Source organism: Mandrillus leucophaeus, unplaced genomic scaffold (genome assembly GCF_000951045.1).
Source record: "Mandrillus leucophaeus isolate KB7577 unplaced genomic scaffold, Mleu.le_1.0 Scaffold1538, whole genome shotgun sequence".
NCBI classification, from domain to species: Eukaryota; Metazoa; Chordata; class Mammalia; order Primates; family Cercopithecidae; genus Mandrillus; species Mandrillus leucophaeus.
In genome coordinates this window covers 345327-364088 of record NW_012101519.1, presented here as the reverse complement: position 1 = coordinate 364088, position 18762 = coordinate 345327, and positions in this window count along the sequence as shown.

The following is an 18762-nucleotide window of genomic DNA, read 5'->3' as shown; positions in this document are numbered from 1 at the left end:
TCCCTGACTGACAGGAAAAGGTCACTTTGACTTAGCAAGAAGCTCAGGTTTGGACCTGGTCTCACTCCGGACCATAGGCATCCAGAAGAGGAAGTGGAAGTGTGGTAAGATGTGAGTGGTTGACAGCTGCGATGAGGGCTGAGGACAGAGAGAATAGGGACCACTGTGAGGTTAAGATACTAGACCTAGTCACAAGGAGGAGGGAGAGGAAGATCAGGAAGGCCCCTGCAAAGGACTACTCAGGGCTGAAGAGAACACAGAAGGCCCTCAGGGTCTCAGTTTTCCCATCTGTAACTAATGATAAACATACCGTTTACACTCAGGAATTGGTGTAAGAAAACAGGACTCATGTAAACTGATCGGTAAGTGTCTGACACAGAATCACAGTCAGGTAAATGCTGATAGTATTTTTATTGTTATTGCAACAGAAATCACTCTATGTTAATTGACCGTTGACATTTTGTTCTCCCCAGGGGATGGGAAACTTGCTTTTCTTGAGGCTGTACCCTGTCTGTCCACCTCAATGGTCCCACTGTGGAGACATTACACATATGTTGTGGCAAATTGAGATATCCTACAATAAGTCTCACTTCATATTTGAACCATAGATTTTCAGTGCTTTTATATCAGAAATTTATTTTTAAACCTCTGTAGGAGAAATAATTGCTTTCCTAAGCAGGGTAGATTCTTAGTAGAGTCTTTTGTTACAGAACTGTTTCTAAGACTGTGAGGGTACAAATCGGGGCTCACAGATGTACCTTGTTGTCCTTGTGTACAATGATAAGGGTGTAAGACTGGAATCTGGAAGGGCTGAGATTTGCTGTCAGGCAATAAAGAATTTTAGGAAAACAGAGATTTGTGGCTTCCCTTCCCCTCCAAATCGAAGTGGTTACTTTGGATAGGAATCTGGCCACTTCCCTTTTACTAGTTTTGGTTAAAAAAAAGACACGTTATTTCTACCAGACCTCGTTCTTGTTAATCAGACTCTGTAAGTGGCAAGCATCCATACCTGCATTTGGGTACATTTTGTTAACATTTGAAAATGGTTTAATAATAAATCCCAGTTATTATACTGTGTACATTTTCTAATCAGGGTAAATATGCTTTTGTTTATTTTACGGCCAAGCAGGCATAGAAATCACTTTAAGGCTTATGGTAAAAAGATAGAGGAGTCTATTGATGAGATTTAGATTCACAACAGGATTCTCCAAAATGAAGACATTTAGAAAAATACCACTAGAGAACTGAAACTGGAGTGACTACTGCTTTCATAACACTCTAATTTACTAGGCCCATTTCCTCCCTAAAATCAAGTTTTGTTAGAACGCACAGCCTTGCCCATTCCTTCCCTGGACATCCATGGCAGAGGTAAAAAAACTGCAACAAGGAGCTAAGGGCACGCTCCTCACTTGGCACCTCCATGGGGTGCTCTATAGATCTTGGGGCCGTGGGCACAAGCCCTCAGTATTCCCAGTTTCCAGGCACCTTTCTTATTGTCCACCCTGCCCCTTCCTGGGTCCCCATCAAGGGATCTGGATTCTGTCCCAGACTCAGATACCTCCAACAACACCCCCAATACTCGCCCCATCTTCACCTGAGACGTGCCTCATTATGCTCTCCTCCCTTTGGAATTCAGGCACAACTGACAAGAATTAACATTAAAAAAGGAGATATTAAGACTGACAAAATAAACTCTTTGTAGCAATAAGATGTCAAATTCCAACCCGACTCTAGTATAGTATCAAATGGCAGATAGCAGGGCCCTGAAGAAAACTGAAGGTTTTTGTTTGGTTTGTTTTTTGTTTTATTTACTTATTTATTTTTTGAGACAGAGTCTTCCTGTCACCCAGGCTGGAGTGCAATGGCACGATCTCGGCTCACTGCGACCTCCGCCTCCCAGGTTCAAGCGATTCAACTGCCTCAGCCTCCTGAGTAGCTGGGATTACAGGTGTGTGCCACCAACCCAGCTAATTTTGGTATTTTTAGTAGAGATGGGGTTTCACCGTGTTGGTCAGGCTAGTCTTGAACTCCTGACCTCGTGATCCGCCTGCCTCAGCCTCCCAAAGTGCTGGGATTGCAGGCGTGAGCCACCGCGCCTGGCCAGAAATTGAAGTATTTTATCCCAAAATATATTTCCTTGACATATTTTGAAATGGTTCTGCAAAATTGTTGTGGAGGAAATTTATATTCTGTAGATAATCCACTTCCCTTTCCAGGTCTTTTACTGATCCTGAGGAGGTTAACTGAGAGTCTAGCACCTTTTAAAGGAAACATTTACCATCTATTGCCTCTAAGGATGGCCACGGAGGAGACTTCATCTACCTAATATGAACCTTGGTCTCCACAATCCCTTATCTTAACTCAGACACTCCTTCCTATTGATTACAGGTTTTTAGATAATAACTTAACTCTTTCAACCAATTGCCAATCAGAAAATCTTTGAATCCATCTATGACCTGTGAGAACCCCCACTTCAAGTTGTCCTGCCCTTAAGGACCGAACCAATGTATACCTCACGTGTATTGGTTGATATCTTATGTCTCCCTAAAATTTAGAAGACCAAACTGCAACCCAGCCACTTTAGGCACATGGTCTCAGGACCTCCTGAGGCTGTGTCATGGGTCATGGTCCTCACATTTGGCTTAGAATAAATTTCTTCAAATATTTTAGAGTTTGGATTTTTCGTCAACACACTAGATGTGTGTTGTCAGTGTAAGGGAAAAACTGATATGCTAATTCATTATTATGCTAAGCATCTAAATCTGAAAAAAGGACAATCTTTCCTCTTTTTTAACAGCTAGGGAAAAAAATCATGAGTAGAGGGAAGCCCCTGCATATGAGTCATGGTCCTCACATTTGGCTTAGAATAAATCTTCAGACATTTTTTAGCATTTGGCTTTTTTGCCCAAACTTTCATCAATCATTTTCTTCTCTGCTCCTGGTTTTTCTGTCATTCTTACAATGACTTTGTCCACCCTACAGAATAAACACATTCACATCTGTTTTGTTTAATACTATTTGGTTGCATTATTATACATTTAATTCCTTCATCTGACAAATAGTTTCTGTTTGACCAAACTTTAGTCGGGCTCCCAAAACTTCTCCTAGGCCCATCTGTGTACTTGTAAAATCCAGTTTTAACAAAGAACCCTGCTAAGTCCATTTAGCAAGAACACCCTACCCTTGATATCTGATCATCCTTGATATCTGATCCTGTTCCCCATCCTCCACCATTCCCTAGGTGATGTCTGATCACTCTGGCCTGTCTTCAGCAAGAATCCTGTTAGGCAGGTTTAGCCAGAATCCTCCTTAATCCTGATGTTCCCTTTCAGTAATTTTCCATCCACTGACTCCCACCCTGCTCCTTGGCTATAAATTACTACTTTCCCGTACTACTTTTGGAGTTGAATCCAATCTCTTTTCCTGCTGCAAAACCCCAATGTCATGGTCCTTATATCCATCACAATGATCCTGAATAAAGTCTGCCTTGCATGCTTTAACAAGTTTCATTGACTAATTTTTTCTTTAGCACATCTACTTAGGGCAAAGAGTGAAGGATTCACCATTGTTTAATGAATCCCTGTTTCTCCCACTTGTTTAAAATGGCTTATTTTTTATGTCGTACATCCCCATACATTTTTGTATTTAGTTCTCTCCTTTTATTTTCTTTCTTTATTGTACATTTGTTTATTCAATATTCATTTTTGTGTATTTATTTTTGTATCACTTTATTTTAATTGCTATAACCTAATTATGTTTTAAATGTCAAGTAACCTTCGTTCTTCTCCATTATTTTCTCCTTTCCTGGCTCTTCTGGTACTTTGATCTTTCAGAAGAACTTGAAAATCTTTCAGTCAGATGCCAAAAAAAATTCTGTTGGGATACTAATTGCAGTAGTATTTAGTTTATATATTAAGTTAGGAAAAATCATCATCTTTCTATAACGATGTCTGTTCATCAAAGAAAAAAGTAATTGCCAAATTTCTCCAGTCTTCTATCATTTTCCTCAGAAGGGTTTTATTATTTTATTATTTTTATTATATTACTTATTTACATTCATGTTACATTTATAACTAGGCTAGAGGATAGCACAATACACACACACACATACACACACTTTTTTTCCTCCATCATATCACTAAGTCAAATAAAAACAATCTAGTCTTAAAGAAAGACTTTTTTCAAAAACACTGTTATCATAGGAAGATTGCTCTGACTTCAGAGTCTTTGAGAATCTCAGAATCAGAAAAAGGCTTTCCTTTATAGGAAGAGATAAGCAGGTCTAGCAGGAACATTTGAAGGGAAATTGGGGGAAAGAGTGAGACTGAACAGACAACATAACCAGGTGACCTGACAGAAAATATTTTATGCTGTGGTCAATTGCTTCTCAGGATAAGCTATTAAGGGTAGATTTTGAATTATAATGACTGCTCCCTCCAACTAGGGAACAAGCCTGCAAGGAATAAAGGAGCCTGACTAAGGTCAATCCAAGCCAGAGTGTAAGTAATAGCCAATTGTTAACACTTGGTCACCCATAATGAAACAATATTTAGTTCTCTGTTGATTCGTCTGTACTGGTTCAATAATCGGTAAAATTGAGTAGCTGTGATAAAGACCATAAGTGGTGCTCTCCTCACTTGGCACTGTTGCTTGTCACACTATAAATCTCAGAAATGCAGTTACAACTTGACATAATTTTTAATTACTAGGCCATTTCTTTACTACCCTACCTCCATCTTTTGTATTCACTAAGGATTCTGAAATCTGTGCACCACCAGCAGTTCCGTCACAGTGTCCTGGGCAGAGGCACCTTAAACAGTGCCCTCAAGACTCACCCTATCTTTAAACACCTTCCTTCTGCAGCCTTTCTCTTTTGCCTTAGCTCCATCATGAGGAAAAGAGTCATGGCAAAGGCATCACCAGAGAAGAGAAGTAGACTGCCTGCTAAGACAAAAATATCAACATTCTTTACAGAATATACACAAGACCAAGAGTCTCATAACCTGATATCCAAAATTCCCATGATATAATTCAAAATTCTCACAACATGAAGAATTAGGAAAATCTCTACCTACATGGGAAAAGACAATTAACAGATACCAAAGTCAAAAAGGCGGAGATGTTGGGATTACCTGACAGGCTTAAAGCCAAAATTGTCAAAATGCTCCAACATGCAATCATGAACACTTCTGAAAGAAATACAGACATCTCACCATACACACAAGCAAGCACAAAAAAGATTTAACAAAGAGCCAAATGGAAATTCTAGGAGTTAAAAAAGTTAATCGTTAATCTGCTTCACTATAGTAACCATTTTACTATTGTGAAAGGAAAATAAATCTTGGGACACCAAACTCACTAAGCCAAAGGGAAAAGTCAAGCTGGGACCTGGGTCACACAAGGCTACCTCACATTTTGTTCCTAAATAAGATAGCTACAAACATAAGCAGAATAAAAGCTGCATACCTCCCTCATAATTTGCCCACAATGGGCCCCAAGCTCTTTATCCTAAAACAGTTCTGTTAAATTTCACCCTGACAATGTAAATTAATAACTTACCTTCACCGGTACCAGACAAAGGACAGAACTAAAAAGTCATCCCTCTGTTTACCTGAGAAAAATGCATATCTGACTGTTTCCTCTGCCCTATGCTTATTTTATCCTATGTAAAAATGAAGATTCACTGAATGCGGAAGTGGTGATTCCTCTACCCCACCTCCCACATGTAAAATGTGTAGTCAGTGAAGCAGATCAAAGACCAACTTAATGTGTATACATCAGTGTCAGCTGTTCCCAAGACTACCACAGGTTTGGTGAGTTCCTAGGAAAACTCACAGGACTCAGCTGATAGTCAAATTCACAGCTCAGATTTGCTACAACAAAAGGGGAGCTATTGTTGAATGGGTATAGTTTTAGTTTTGCAAGATGAAAATGTTCTGGAGATTAGTTGCACATTAATGAAAATATACTTAACACTACTGAACTCAGAAATTGTTAAGATGATAAATTTGTTTTATGTGATTTTACCATAATCAAAAAGGAAAAAATACATTTACTACAGTAAAAGGACATAAAACAAAAATGGCAAAAGGAAAAGATGCCTGGAGAGAGGACTGAAAGATTATCTGTACAAGTTTTCAAAAGTCCTCTCCTTGTGGAATCACACATTTTATTCCTCCAGCAATGATTTGTAACAATTTGTGTGGTATGTTGTCTACCAGGGAAGCTCATTATAGACTCAGCATGTAAAGTTGTTATTGAGAGCTGGTCACTTAGGCACTCTACCTAGCACATACCAATATTCTAGACTCTCACAAACAAAAGCACTCAGTTTGAAATACTGTCTTCCCTCAGTATCCATGCAACAAAGGAAAGAGAAACATGTGTAGAAACCAAAACTCACACATGCTCAAGTCCCTTATGTAAAATGGTGTAGTATTTGCATAGACCTATGTACATCCTGCTGTATACATCTTTCTTATTGTCTGTCGTTGTGATTTAGTGAATTTCCGTGGTGGTATCATTTAAGTCTTTTCTCTGAGCCCATTGTGTAATTGCCTTACCAGTGAGTTATACTTTCATGTGATTTCATGATAGTATTGATAAATGTCATCCTTTCACTTCCATGTTTAGGACTCCCTTGAGCATTTCTTGTAGAGCTGTTCTATTGGTAGCACATTTTTCTAAGCATTTGCTTGTCTGGGAAAGACTGCATTCCTACATTTTTGCTGGATATAATATTCTGACTAGCAGTGTTTTCTTTCAGCATTTTGAATATATCATCCCATTCTCTCTCTGCTGTTAGTCTTAAGGGGTTTCCTTTATAGGTGGCTAGTTGCTTTTCTCTTGCTGTTTTTAGGATTTTGCTTTTTTTCTAACTTTAAATAGTCCGACTATAATGTGTCATGTAAAAGACCCTTTTGCATTCTATCTGCTTAGGGATCACAGACTCTCCTGTATCTGGATGTCTAAATCTTTTGCTAGACTTGGGATGTTTTTATCTATCATTTTGTTAAATAGATTTTCTAAATACTTTTGTTCTCTCTTTGCCCTGGGGGATACCAATTATTCTACTATTCAGTCACTTTATGTTATTTCAATATTTTTGTTAATTTGCTTAATTTAATCATTCTATAATATATACATATATCAAAATACCACATTGTACCACACAAATATGTATATTTATCAGTTAAAATACATAAAAGAAAAATGATAATACAATTAAAACATAGCAAAATATAGAATTTCAGACAAAACAGGAAGTGACAGACATTGTCAATATTAAATATATTAGAAAAGAAGTAATTTCAATATAGATGCCACAGGCTTTACAAAATTCTCCTAGATATGCTTCCCTAAATAAGAAATATTGCCTTCCTTTGAGCTTTATGTAACAAAATAACCATGTACACATACTTTGTATAATCTTCTTTCATTTACTCAACATCATGATTGGAAATTGAACTACATTGGTGCTTGTTTTCGTGTATGCATTTTCACTACCTTATAATATTCCACAGAGTGTACATACCACCCAGTTTTCCTCCTTTGGGTAGATGGATTTCTGTATTTTATAAGTTTTAGCTAACAAGGACAACATTCTTATCAATGTTCTTGTGAATACATTATGGTGCATATGTACACATTTTTCTCTGGGGTATGTACTTAAAATTCACAGCTGTGTGCCTCTTCCTTTTAACTAGATAATTCCAATCTACTCCCATAATTGATTAAAACAACTTGTACTCCTATCAGCAATGTACTGAAATTTTGCATGATCAGTATTTTTGCCAAACATGGATGTTGCTATTTTTTTTGCATCCATTGTGCTATGATATATGTATTTTTTAATTTTTTATTTCCATGGTTTTGGGGAAACAGGTGGGTTTTGGTTACATGGAGAAATTCTTTAGTGGTGATTTCTGAGATTTTGATACACCTTCACCATAGCAGTGTACACTGTGCCCAATGTGTACTCTCTTATCCTTCATCCCCCTCTCACTCTTTCCCCTGATTCCCCAAAGTTCATTACATCATTCTTACGCATTTGCATCCTCATAGTTTAACTCCAACTTATAAGTGAGAACATATGATATTTGATTTTCCACTCTTGAGTTACTTCACTTAGGATAATGATCTCCAACTCCATCCAAGCTCAGCAAATGGCATTATTTCATTTCTTTTTATGGCTGAGTAGTATTCCATGGTGTATATATACCACATTTTCTTTATAGACTCATTGATTGATGGGCATTTAGGTTTGTTCCATATTTTTGCAATTACAAATTGTGCTGCTATAAACATACATATGCAAATGTCTTTTTCATATAATGACTTCTTTTCCTTTGGGTAGATATCCAGTAGTGGGATTGCTGGATCAAATGGTAGTTCTACTTTTAGTTCTTTAAGGAATCGCCACACTGTTTTCCATAGTGGTTGTACTGGTTTATATTCCCACCAGCAGTGTAAAAGTGTTCCCTTTTCACCACATCCCCACCAACACCTATTATTTTTTATTCTTAAATTATGGCCATTTTGGCAGGAGTAGAGTGGTATCTCATTATGGTTTTAATTTGCATTTCCCTGATAGTCATGTTGAGCATTTTTTCATGTTTGAAGGCCATTTGTATATCTTCTTTTGAGAATTGTCTATTCATGCCCTTGGCCCTCTTTTTGATGGGTCTATTTGTGGGAGTTTTGCTGATTTGTTGGAGTTCTTTGTAGATTCTGGATGTTAGTCCATTGTCACATGTGTTGGTTGCAAATATTTTCTCCTATTCTGTGGATTGTCTATGTACTCTGCTGATTATTTCTTTTGTTGTGTAGAAGGTTTTTAGTTTAATTGGGTCCCATTTATTTATTTTTGTCTTTGTTGCATTTGCTTTTGGGTGCTTGGTCATGAAATTTTGCCCAAGCCAATATCTGGAAGAGTTTTTCCAATGTTACGTTCTAGATTTTTTATGGTTTCAGGTCTTTGATTTAGGTCTTTGATCCATCCTGAGTTGATGTTTGTATAAGGTGAGAGATGTGGATCCAGTTTCATTCTTCTACATGTGGCTTGCCTATTATCCCAGCACCATTTGTTGAAGAGGGTGTCCTTTCCCCACTTTATGTTTTTGTATGCTTTTTCAAAGATCAGTTGGCTGTAAGTATTTGTGTTATGTTATTTCAAATGTCACGAAGGTTTTGCTAATTTTTTAATTCTTTTTTTCTTTAGTTTTTTTCTGACTGGATTATTTTTAAATACCTGTCTTCAAGTTCTGAGATTATCTCTTCTGTTTGATCTAATATATTGTTGAAGCTTTCAAATGTTTTGTACTTTCTTCAATAAATTCTTCTGTACCAGGATTTCCCCTATTTGATTTTTTAAAAAATAGCTATCATTTTGGTAAATTTGTCATTCATATCTTGAATTGTTTTTCTGATTCTTTGTGTTGTTTTTCAGAATTCTCTTGTATTTCACTGAGCCTCTTTAAAATCAATATTTCGAATTCTTCATCTGGAATTTTGAGATTTTCTTTTTGATTAAGGTCTATTGCGGGAGAATTACTGTGTTCCTTTGAAAGTAACATATTTCTTTGGTCTTTCATGTTTCTTTTGTCTTTATGTTGATATCTGAACATCTAGTGTAACAGTTGCTTCTTCCTATTTTTGAACTTACTTTTGAAGGGGAAGACGTTTTCCTGACGATGTATTTATGGTGTTGATTGGGTAGGGCATTTTGACTTTGATTGTGGGTGTATGCAGTGGTGTAGTCTCTGTATGTATTTCTTTGGCTGTAAACAGCATTAGTGGTAACTATGATTTACTTGGTGGGTTAGGTATAGTTATTAGTAGAGGCAGGGATGAAGTTGTGCTTGGGACTCGGACACTCGGGTGAGCAAGTCCTCAGGCCCCAGTAGTGGCAGCAGTGGGCTGAATGTGCCTATCTTTGTGCACCAGGGCAATGTACACTGGCATAAGTGTTGGTGGTTACCAGCAGGCCAATTTTTGGGCGTCCAGGTGGCTTGCTTACATACTGGTAGTCGCAATGGTGAACCAGATGGTTGGGTGGGTTCTTGAGCCCCTGGACAACTGGTGTGGCATGGACAATGGTACTAGCAATGGTGGGATGATTTTCTGGGTCCGGAGCAGTATGCATCGATGTTGGCAGTGGCTGCGATGGGTTGGGTGGGTCAGTCTCCAGGCCTGAAGATGGTGCTTGCAGGCAGAAGCTAACTGTGGTGGCAGTGGTCAGGAGTTTTTGCTCAATCTTAGGCCCCTGGGAAAGTGTTCAAGTGTTCGATTTGATGGATTGGGTTAGGCAATCTGCATGACCCCAGGTTATATGCCTGGGGTCTTGGAGGGAGTGTGTAAAACCGGGCTGAGTGGGCTTGTACTCAGGCTCTCCAATGGTGACAGTAGGCACCAGCTGTGGTTAGCAGGGACAGATAATCCTAAGACTCCAGGTGGAATGCTCAGGAGAGGGGTGGTTAGCAACTGAGCTGAGGCCCTGCCACTGGTCAGGGTGGGGCTCACCTCAGTGGCCACAGCCTGGGCTAGCAGGTGGGAAATGCATGTCACTCTCATGCTCCAGCTCCAGCGAGGCTCACCCCCTGATCCTGGTGGTGGTAGCCCACACCTAAGTCTCACCCCAGCCCTAGCTGCAGGAGTCCCTCACCCAGCTTGAAACTAAGTCCCAGTGGCAACTTGCACTCCTTTCACATCTCAGTCTCAATACTAGTAGTGTTCAATTCCCAACACTGACAGCTGCAGCCCATGCCTTGCTCACTTCTCAGCCCCAGCCGTGGGAGCCTGTTTCCATCTTGCTCCCCAGCTCCAGCAACAACAGCCCAAACTTCACTAATGCCTCAGTCTTGGCATACTCTGTTAAAGGCTGGGATTTTAAATGGCACCATGCTAACTAAAGTAGCCATTTAGTTGTCAGAAAGGGTTTGGGATTTAGTGCGAGCTCCCTCCCTGGAGCAGTTTTGTCTCATCATCTTCTGCCAGCTCCTTATGTTAATTTCAGGGCTTGGAGGATCGAGGGGCTCTTCAAGTGATCGGGATTGCAGATTTGATGGTGGGGATGTGGGCCGCTACATGTCTCTCACTTGCCTTTTCCCCATGTAAGGAAGTCACTCCCAGTTCCCAGCCAAACTCAGTCAAGCAGAGTGCCTCTCTTCCTTCTCTTTTCTTGCTTTCTGTCACTCACTTTTCTGTTGAATTTCAGTGTTCTCTATTGGATAATGTATTTGAAATGTGATTGTCTATACACTATTTTGGTTCTTCTAAGCGAAGGAGGGAGGTGATCCAGAAATGCTTCTATTCAGCCATCTTGAAGTCCTTCCTCTCTCATATACTTTAAATCATTTCTAGATTACTTATACTACCCAATACAATGTAAATACTATGTAAAAAATTGTTATACTGTATTGTTTAGGAAATAATAACAAGAAAAATGTTTGTACATGTTTGATACAGATGCAACCATCCTTTTTTAAAAAATATTTTCAATCTGCCATTGGTTGAATTCAAAGGAGGTAGAGCCCATGGATAATGGGGACTGATTCTATTTTTTACACAAATATATGAGGCACAGTAAACCACCTTTATCAATTAAGAAATCATGACAATACTCTCAAAATCCAAGTTCTTAGATTTCTGGCAAGGCCCAACCTTGCAAAACTGGCCTTTTCTAGGATAGCAGAATCAGGCCGACTATGATTAACACTTTTCTATACTACATTCAAACACAGAAATTTAAAATATGTGAGCAAAATAAGGCAGAACTGGGAAGACACATGAACAAGTGTACAATTATACTTCGAGATCGAGCAGTGGACTATTATCAGCATTGCAAATGTCCACTGGATCCCTTCCCAATCAGTTTTTGTTTTGTTTTGTTTTTTCCACTGTCCCCAGATTCCCCTTTCTGCCTTTCTCCCATATCCCAATGCCTGTCTCATTCCTAATGTCCTTCCCTTCACCAAAAGTAGAAATGTTATGATGGTCATGGTCACTCTATTATAACTTTTCATTTATACTGGCTGGTTAGCTGGCATCCATTGTGCATGGTGTCCACCCTCTAGCTGTAATGCTCAAATCTTTGTCTCTCATAATGAAGACTTTGTTCCTCCTTTAAGAGTTCCAGATGTGAACAGGAAAAGAGGCTCAGGGAAATTGTCAGAGTCTCAGGTCTTTCATTTATACAATGGAAATAACCCCACCTCTCTCACACGTTGTAGGAGAAATAGAGTTACTACTAGTAGGTGGCTTTCAATGAATGCAACGTGCCAAAACCTGGGATGATGAGGCTTTACAAGTATTACAGGAGTCATATTTCAGGAACATACCAAGTTTTCTTCTCAAGGAGTGTATTAGTCCATTTTTATACTGCTATAAAGAAATACCTGAGACTGGGTAATTTTTAAAGAAAAAGAGGTTTAATGAACTCACAATTCCACATGGCTGGGGAGGCCGCACAATCATGGCAGAAGGTGAAGGAGGAACAAAGGCATGTCTTACATGGTAGCAGGCAAGAGAAAATGTGCAAGGGAATTGCCTTTTATAAAGCCATCAGATGTCATGAGACTTATTCACTATCACGAGAACAGCATGAGAAAACCCACCCCCATGATTTAATTACCTCCTACCGGGTTCCTCCCATGACACATGGGGATTATGGGAGCTACAGTTCAAGATGAGATTTGGGTGGAGACACAGCAAAACCATGTAATTTCAGCCCTGGCCCCTTCCAAATCTCATGTCCTCATATTACAAAACCAGTCATGGCTTCCCAACAGTCCCCTCAAAGTCTTAACTCATTTCAGCATTAGCTATAAAGTCCACATTTCAAAGTCTTACCGGAGACCAAGCAAGTCCCTTCCACCTATGAGCCTGTAAAATTAAAAGCAAGTTAGTTACTTTGTAGAAACAATGGGAGTATAGGCATTATGTCAATACACCCATTTCAAGTGGGAGAAATTGGCCAAAATGAACAGGCTACAGGCCCCATGCAAGTCCCAAATACAGTGGGGCAGTCCAATCTTAAACCTCCAAAATGATCTCCTTTGACTCTATGTCTCACATCCAGGTCACACTGATGCAAGAGGTGAGTTCCCACAAACTTGGGCAGCTCTGAACCTGTGGCTTTGCAGGGTACAGCTCCCTTTCCAGCTCCTTTAATGGGCTGGCATTGAGTGTCTGCAGCTTTTCCAGGTGCATGGCAAAAGTTGTTGTTGGATCTACCATTCTGGGGTCTGGAGGATGGTGGTCCTCCTCTCACATCTCCACTAGGCAGTGCCCCAGTGGGGACTCAGTGGGGGGTCCCACTCCACATTTCCCTTCCACACTGCCCTAGCAGATGTTCTCCATGAGGGCTCTGCCCCTGTAGCACACCTCTACCTGGACATTCAAGCATTCCCATAAATCCTCTGAAATCTAGGCAGAGGTCCCCAAACCTCAATTCTTGACTTCTGTGCACCTGAAAGCTTAACACCATGTGTAAGCCACCAAGGCTTGGGGCTTGCACCCTCTGAAGCAATATCCCGAGCTGTACTTTGGCTCCTTTTAGCCACAGCTGACACACAGGGCACCAAGTCCCAAGACTGCAGCAAACAACAAGGCCCTGGGCTCAGCCCATGAAATCATTTTTTCCTCCTAGGCTTCCAGGTTTCTGATGGAAGGGGCTGCCATGAAGACCTCTGACATGCCCCAGAGACATTTTCCCCATAGTCTTGACAATTAACATTTGGCTCCTCATTACTTTTCCAAATTTCTGCAGCCCACTTGAATTTCTTCTCATAAAATGAGTTTTTCTTTTCTATTGCATCATCAGGCTGCAAATTTTCTGAACTTTTATGCTCTGCTTCCCTTTTAAACATAAGTTTTAACTCCAAACCATCCCTTTGTGAATGAATAAAATTGAATGCTTTTAAGAGCAGCAGTCACCTATTGAATGCTTTGCTCCTTAGAAATTTCTTCTGCCAGATACCTTAAATCATTTCTCTCAAGTTCAAAGTTTCACAGATATCTAGGGCAGGGGCAAAATGCCACCAGTCTCTTTGCTAAGCATGGCAAGAATCACCTTTGTTCCACTTCCCAATAAGTTCCTCCTCTCCATCTGAGGCCACCGCGGCATGGATTTTATTGTCCATATTGCTACCAGCATCTTGGTCAAAGCCATTCAACATGTCTCTAGGAAGTTCCAAAGTTTCGCACATCTTCCTGTCTTCTGAGCCCTCCAAGTCTCTAGGAAGCTCCAAACTTTCCCACATTTTCCTATCTTCTTCTGAGCCCTCCAAATTGTTCCAACCCCTGTCTATTACCCAGTTCCAAAGTTGCTTCCACATTCTTGGGTGTGCTTATTGCAGTACCCTACTCTACCAGTATCAATTTGCTGTATTAGCCCCTTCTCGTACTGCTATGAAGAAATACCCGAGACTAGGTAATTTATAAAGAAAAAGAGGTTTAATGGACTCATAGTTGCACATGGCTGGGGAGGCCATACAATCATGGTGGGGAGGCAAAGGAGGAGCAAGGGCACATCTTACATGGTGGCAGGCAAGAGAGTGTGTGCACAGGAACTGCCCTTTACAAAACCATCAGATCTCATGAGACTTATTTACTATCACGAGAACAGCACGGGAAAATCTGCCTCCATGATTCAATCACCTCACACCACATCCCTCCCACAACACATAGGGATTATGGAAGTTACAATTCAAGATGAGATTTGGGTGGAGACATAGCCAAACCATATCAGGGCACCTACTGTTCCTTCTGCCTGGAATATTCTTTCTCTAGGTAATTGCATGGCCTGCTTCCTCACTTCCTCCAGGTCTGATCAATAATCATGTTTTCAGGGAGGCCTTCCCTGATATACTTGAATACAGTAGCAATTCTTTTCATATATCATTCTTCCTGACTTATGCAGTACCTACTACCCTCTAGTGGGCTATACATTTCCTGGAAAATTCTATGAGGTTAGATATTTGTGAATGGTGTTTTCTGTTGTATTCTCAGCACTGAAAATAGTAACAAAGCACATAGCAGTTGCTCAGAGAATTCTTATTGAAGGACAGCTAGAAACCAGGCCCTGTACACACATAACTAAGATGCACAAATACCCTCTAAGATAAGTATCGGCACAGTTTTACCTGAATCTGGGGATGGAGTTCAGGGAGTATGTAAAATATGGGATCATTAGAATTTAAATATAAATTTAATTAATTAGTTAGTTAATTAATTTATTTATTTTTGAGAAGGAATCTTGCTCTGCCGCCAGGCTGGAGTGCAGTGGCACAATCTCGGCTCACTGCAATCTCCACCTCCTGAGTTCAAGCGATTCTCCTGCCTCAGCCTCCCGAGTAGCTGGGACTACAGGCATGTGCCACCACACCCAGATAACTTTTGTGGTTTTAGTAGAGACAGGGTTTCACCATGTTGGCCAGGATGGTCTCAAACTCTTGACCTCTTGATCTGCCTGCCTCGGTCTCCCAAAGTGCCGGGATCACAGGCGTGAGCCACCATGCCTGGCCTTTTTTCTCTAATTTTGTGAAAAATGACATGAGTACTTTGATAGGAATGGCAGTGAACCTGTAAATTGCTTTAGCCAATATGACCATTTTAACAATATTGATTCTTCTTATCCATAAGTATGGAACATTTTCCACTTGCTTGTCATCTGGGATTTCTTTGAGCAATGTTTTGTAATTCTTCTTGTAGAGATCTTCCACTTCCCTGGTTAGCTGTATTCCTAGGTATTTTATATTTTTGTGGCTTTGTGAATGGGATTGTGTTCTTGATTTGACCCTGACCTTGGATGTTATTGGTGTATAAAACTGCTACTGATTTTTTTGTACATTGATTTTGTATCCTGAAATTTTGCCAAAGTTTATCAAATATATGAGTCTTTGGGTAGAGACTATGAGGTTTCCTGGGTATAGAATCATATGGTCTGCAACAAGAGATCGTTTGACTTCCTATCTTCCTATTTGGATGCCTTTTATTTCTTTCTAGTGACTGATAACTCTTGCAGGACTTCAAGTACCATGTTGTATAGGTATAGTGAGAGTGAGCATCCTTGTATTGTTCTGGTCCTCAAGGGGAATACTTCCAGCTTTTGCCCATTCAGTATGATGTTGGCTGAGGGTTTCCCACAGATGGCTTAATTATTTTGAGGTATGTTCTTCCAATGCCTAGTTTGCTGAGGTTTTTTAACATGAAGGAATGTTGAATTTTATCAAGTCTTTTCTGCATCTATTGAGATGGTCACGTAGTTTTTGTTTTCTGTTCTGTTTATGTGATGAATCACATTTATTGATTTGTGTATGTTGAACCAACCCTGCATCCCAGAAATAATGCCTGCTTGATCATGAGGGACTAGCTTTTCCATGTGCTTCTGGATTTGGTGTGCTAGTATTTTGTTGAGGATTTTTGCATCTATGTTCATCAGAGACGTTGGCCTGAAGTTTTTCTTTCTTGTGTCCCTGCCAGATTTTGATCTCAGAATGACATTGTCCTCATGGAATGAGATAAGGAGGATTCACTCTTCCTCAAGTTTTGGAAAAATTTCAGTAGAATTGGTACCAGCTCTTATTTATATGTCTGGTAAATTTTGGCTATGAATTCAGCTGGTTCAGGCCTTCTACTAGTTGGTAGGTTTTTTATTACTGATTCAATTTCAGAACTCATTATTGGTCTGTTTATGCTTTCAATTTCTTCCTGGTTCATTCTTGGAAGGTTGTAAGTTTCCAGGAATTTATCCATGTCTTCTAGGTTTTCTAGTTTATGTGCATACAAGTATTTGTAAGAACTTCTGAGAATATTTTTTATTTCTGTGGTATGGTGGTAATGTCCCCCTTGTCATTCCTGATTGTGTTTATTTGGATTCTCTCTCTTTTTTTCTTTATTAGTCTAACTAGGAGTCTATCTTATCTATTCTTTCAAGGAACCAACATTTGGTTTCACTGATCTTTTGTACCTCAATTTTATTCTGTTCAGCTCTAATTTTGGTTATTTTTTTCTGCTGCTAGCTTTGGTGTTTGTTTTGTCTTATTTTTCTAGTTTCTCTAAGTGTAATATTCGTGTGTTAATTTGAGATTTTTCTAACTTTTTGATGGTGGCATTTATCACTATAATTTTTCCTCTTAACACTGCTTTAGCTATGTCCCAGAGATTCTGGTATTTTGTATCTTTGTTTCAAAGAATGTATATTGTGTATTAGGTTCAAAGAATTTCTTGATTTCTATCTTACTTTCATTGTTTACCCAAAAGTCATTCAGGAACAGGTTTAACCTCCATGTAATTGTATGAGTTTGAGTAATCTCCTTAGTATTGATTTCCATTTTTATAGCACTGTAGTCAAAGAGTGTGGTTGGTATGATTTTGGTTTTTGTGAATTTGCTGAGAATTGTCTTATGGCTGATTGTGTGGTCAATTTTAGAGACTGTGCCATGTGCAGATGATAAGAGTGTATATGCTGTTGTCTCAGGGTGGAGCATACTGTAGATGTCTGTTAGGTCCATTTGGTCAAGTGTTCAGTTTGGGTCCCAAATATCTTTGCTAGTTTTCTGCCTTCATGATCTGTCTAATACTGTCAGTGGAGTGTTGATGTCTTCCACTGTTATTGTGTGGTTATCTAAATCTCTTCATAGGTTTGTAATAAATTGTTTTATGAATCTGGGTGCTCTTGTGTTGAGTGCCTATATATTTAGGATAGTTACATCTTCTTGTTGAATTGAACTTTTTACCATTATGTAATGATCTTGTCTTTTTTGATACTTGTTGGTCTAAAGTCTATTTTGTCTGAAATGAGAAGAGCAACACTTGATCTTTTTTGGTTTTTGTTTACTTGATAGATCTTTCTCCATACCTTTACTTTGAACTTATGAATGTCAGATTTCTGATGACAGCATACAGTTGGTTCTTACTTTTTTCTTTTTTTTTTTAGATGGAGTCTCGCTCTGTCACCCAGGCTGGAGTGCAGAGTACCTTGTAGGGGTTCTCTAAATTTCCTGAATTTGAATGTCAATCTTTCTAACAAAGTTGGGACAATTATCAGGAGCAATGTTCTCAAAAATGTTGTTCAAGTTGCTTGCTCTCTCTCTCTCTCTTTCAGGGACACCAATGTGTTTTAGGTTTGGTCTCTACATGATCCCATATTTCTCGAAGGTCTTGTTCATTCTTTTTTATTTCTTTTTCTTTATTTTCGTCTGACTGTGTTGTTTAGAGGCACTGATTTTCAAGCTCTAAAATTCTTTTGTCAGTTTGGTCTATTCTTCTGTTAATACTTCTGATTGGATTATGTAATCCTTGTACTGAGTTTCAGATTCGTTTGGTTCTTTCTTAAAAATGGCTATTTCATCTTTCATCTCTTGCATCATTTTACTGGATTCCTTATATTCCCTTGGATTAAGTTTCAACTTTCCCTTGGATTTTGATAATTTTCATTGCCATGTGAATTCTGAATTATTTGTCTATCATTCCTACCATTTCAGTCTGGTTAAGGACCACTGCTGGGGAGCTACTGCAGTCATTTCTAGATAAGACACTTGGGCTTTTTGAGTTGCCAGAGTTCTTGAGCTTGTTCTTTCTCAGCTTTGCAGGTTGTTGTTCCTTTAATCTTTGAACTTACTGTCCTTTGCATATGGTTTTATATTCTTATAAATTCTTTATATTTATATTTTTATATTATTTGATGCCCTAGAGGGTATGACTGTGGTATAAGTTGGGTTCAGTTGCCTGGTTTCATTTCAGGTGGCCAAGGTTCAGCTC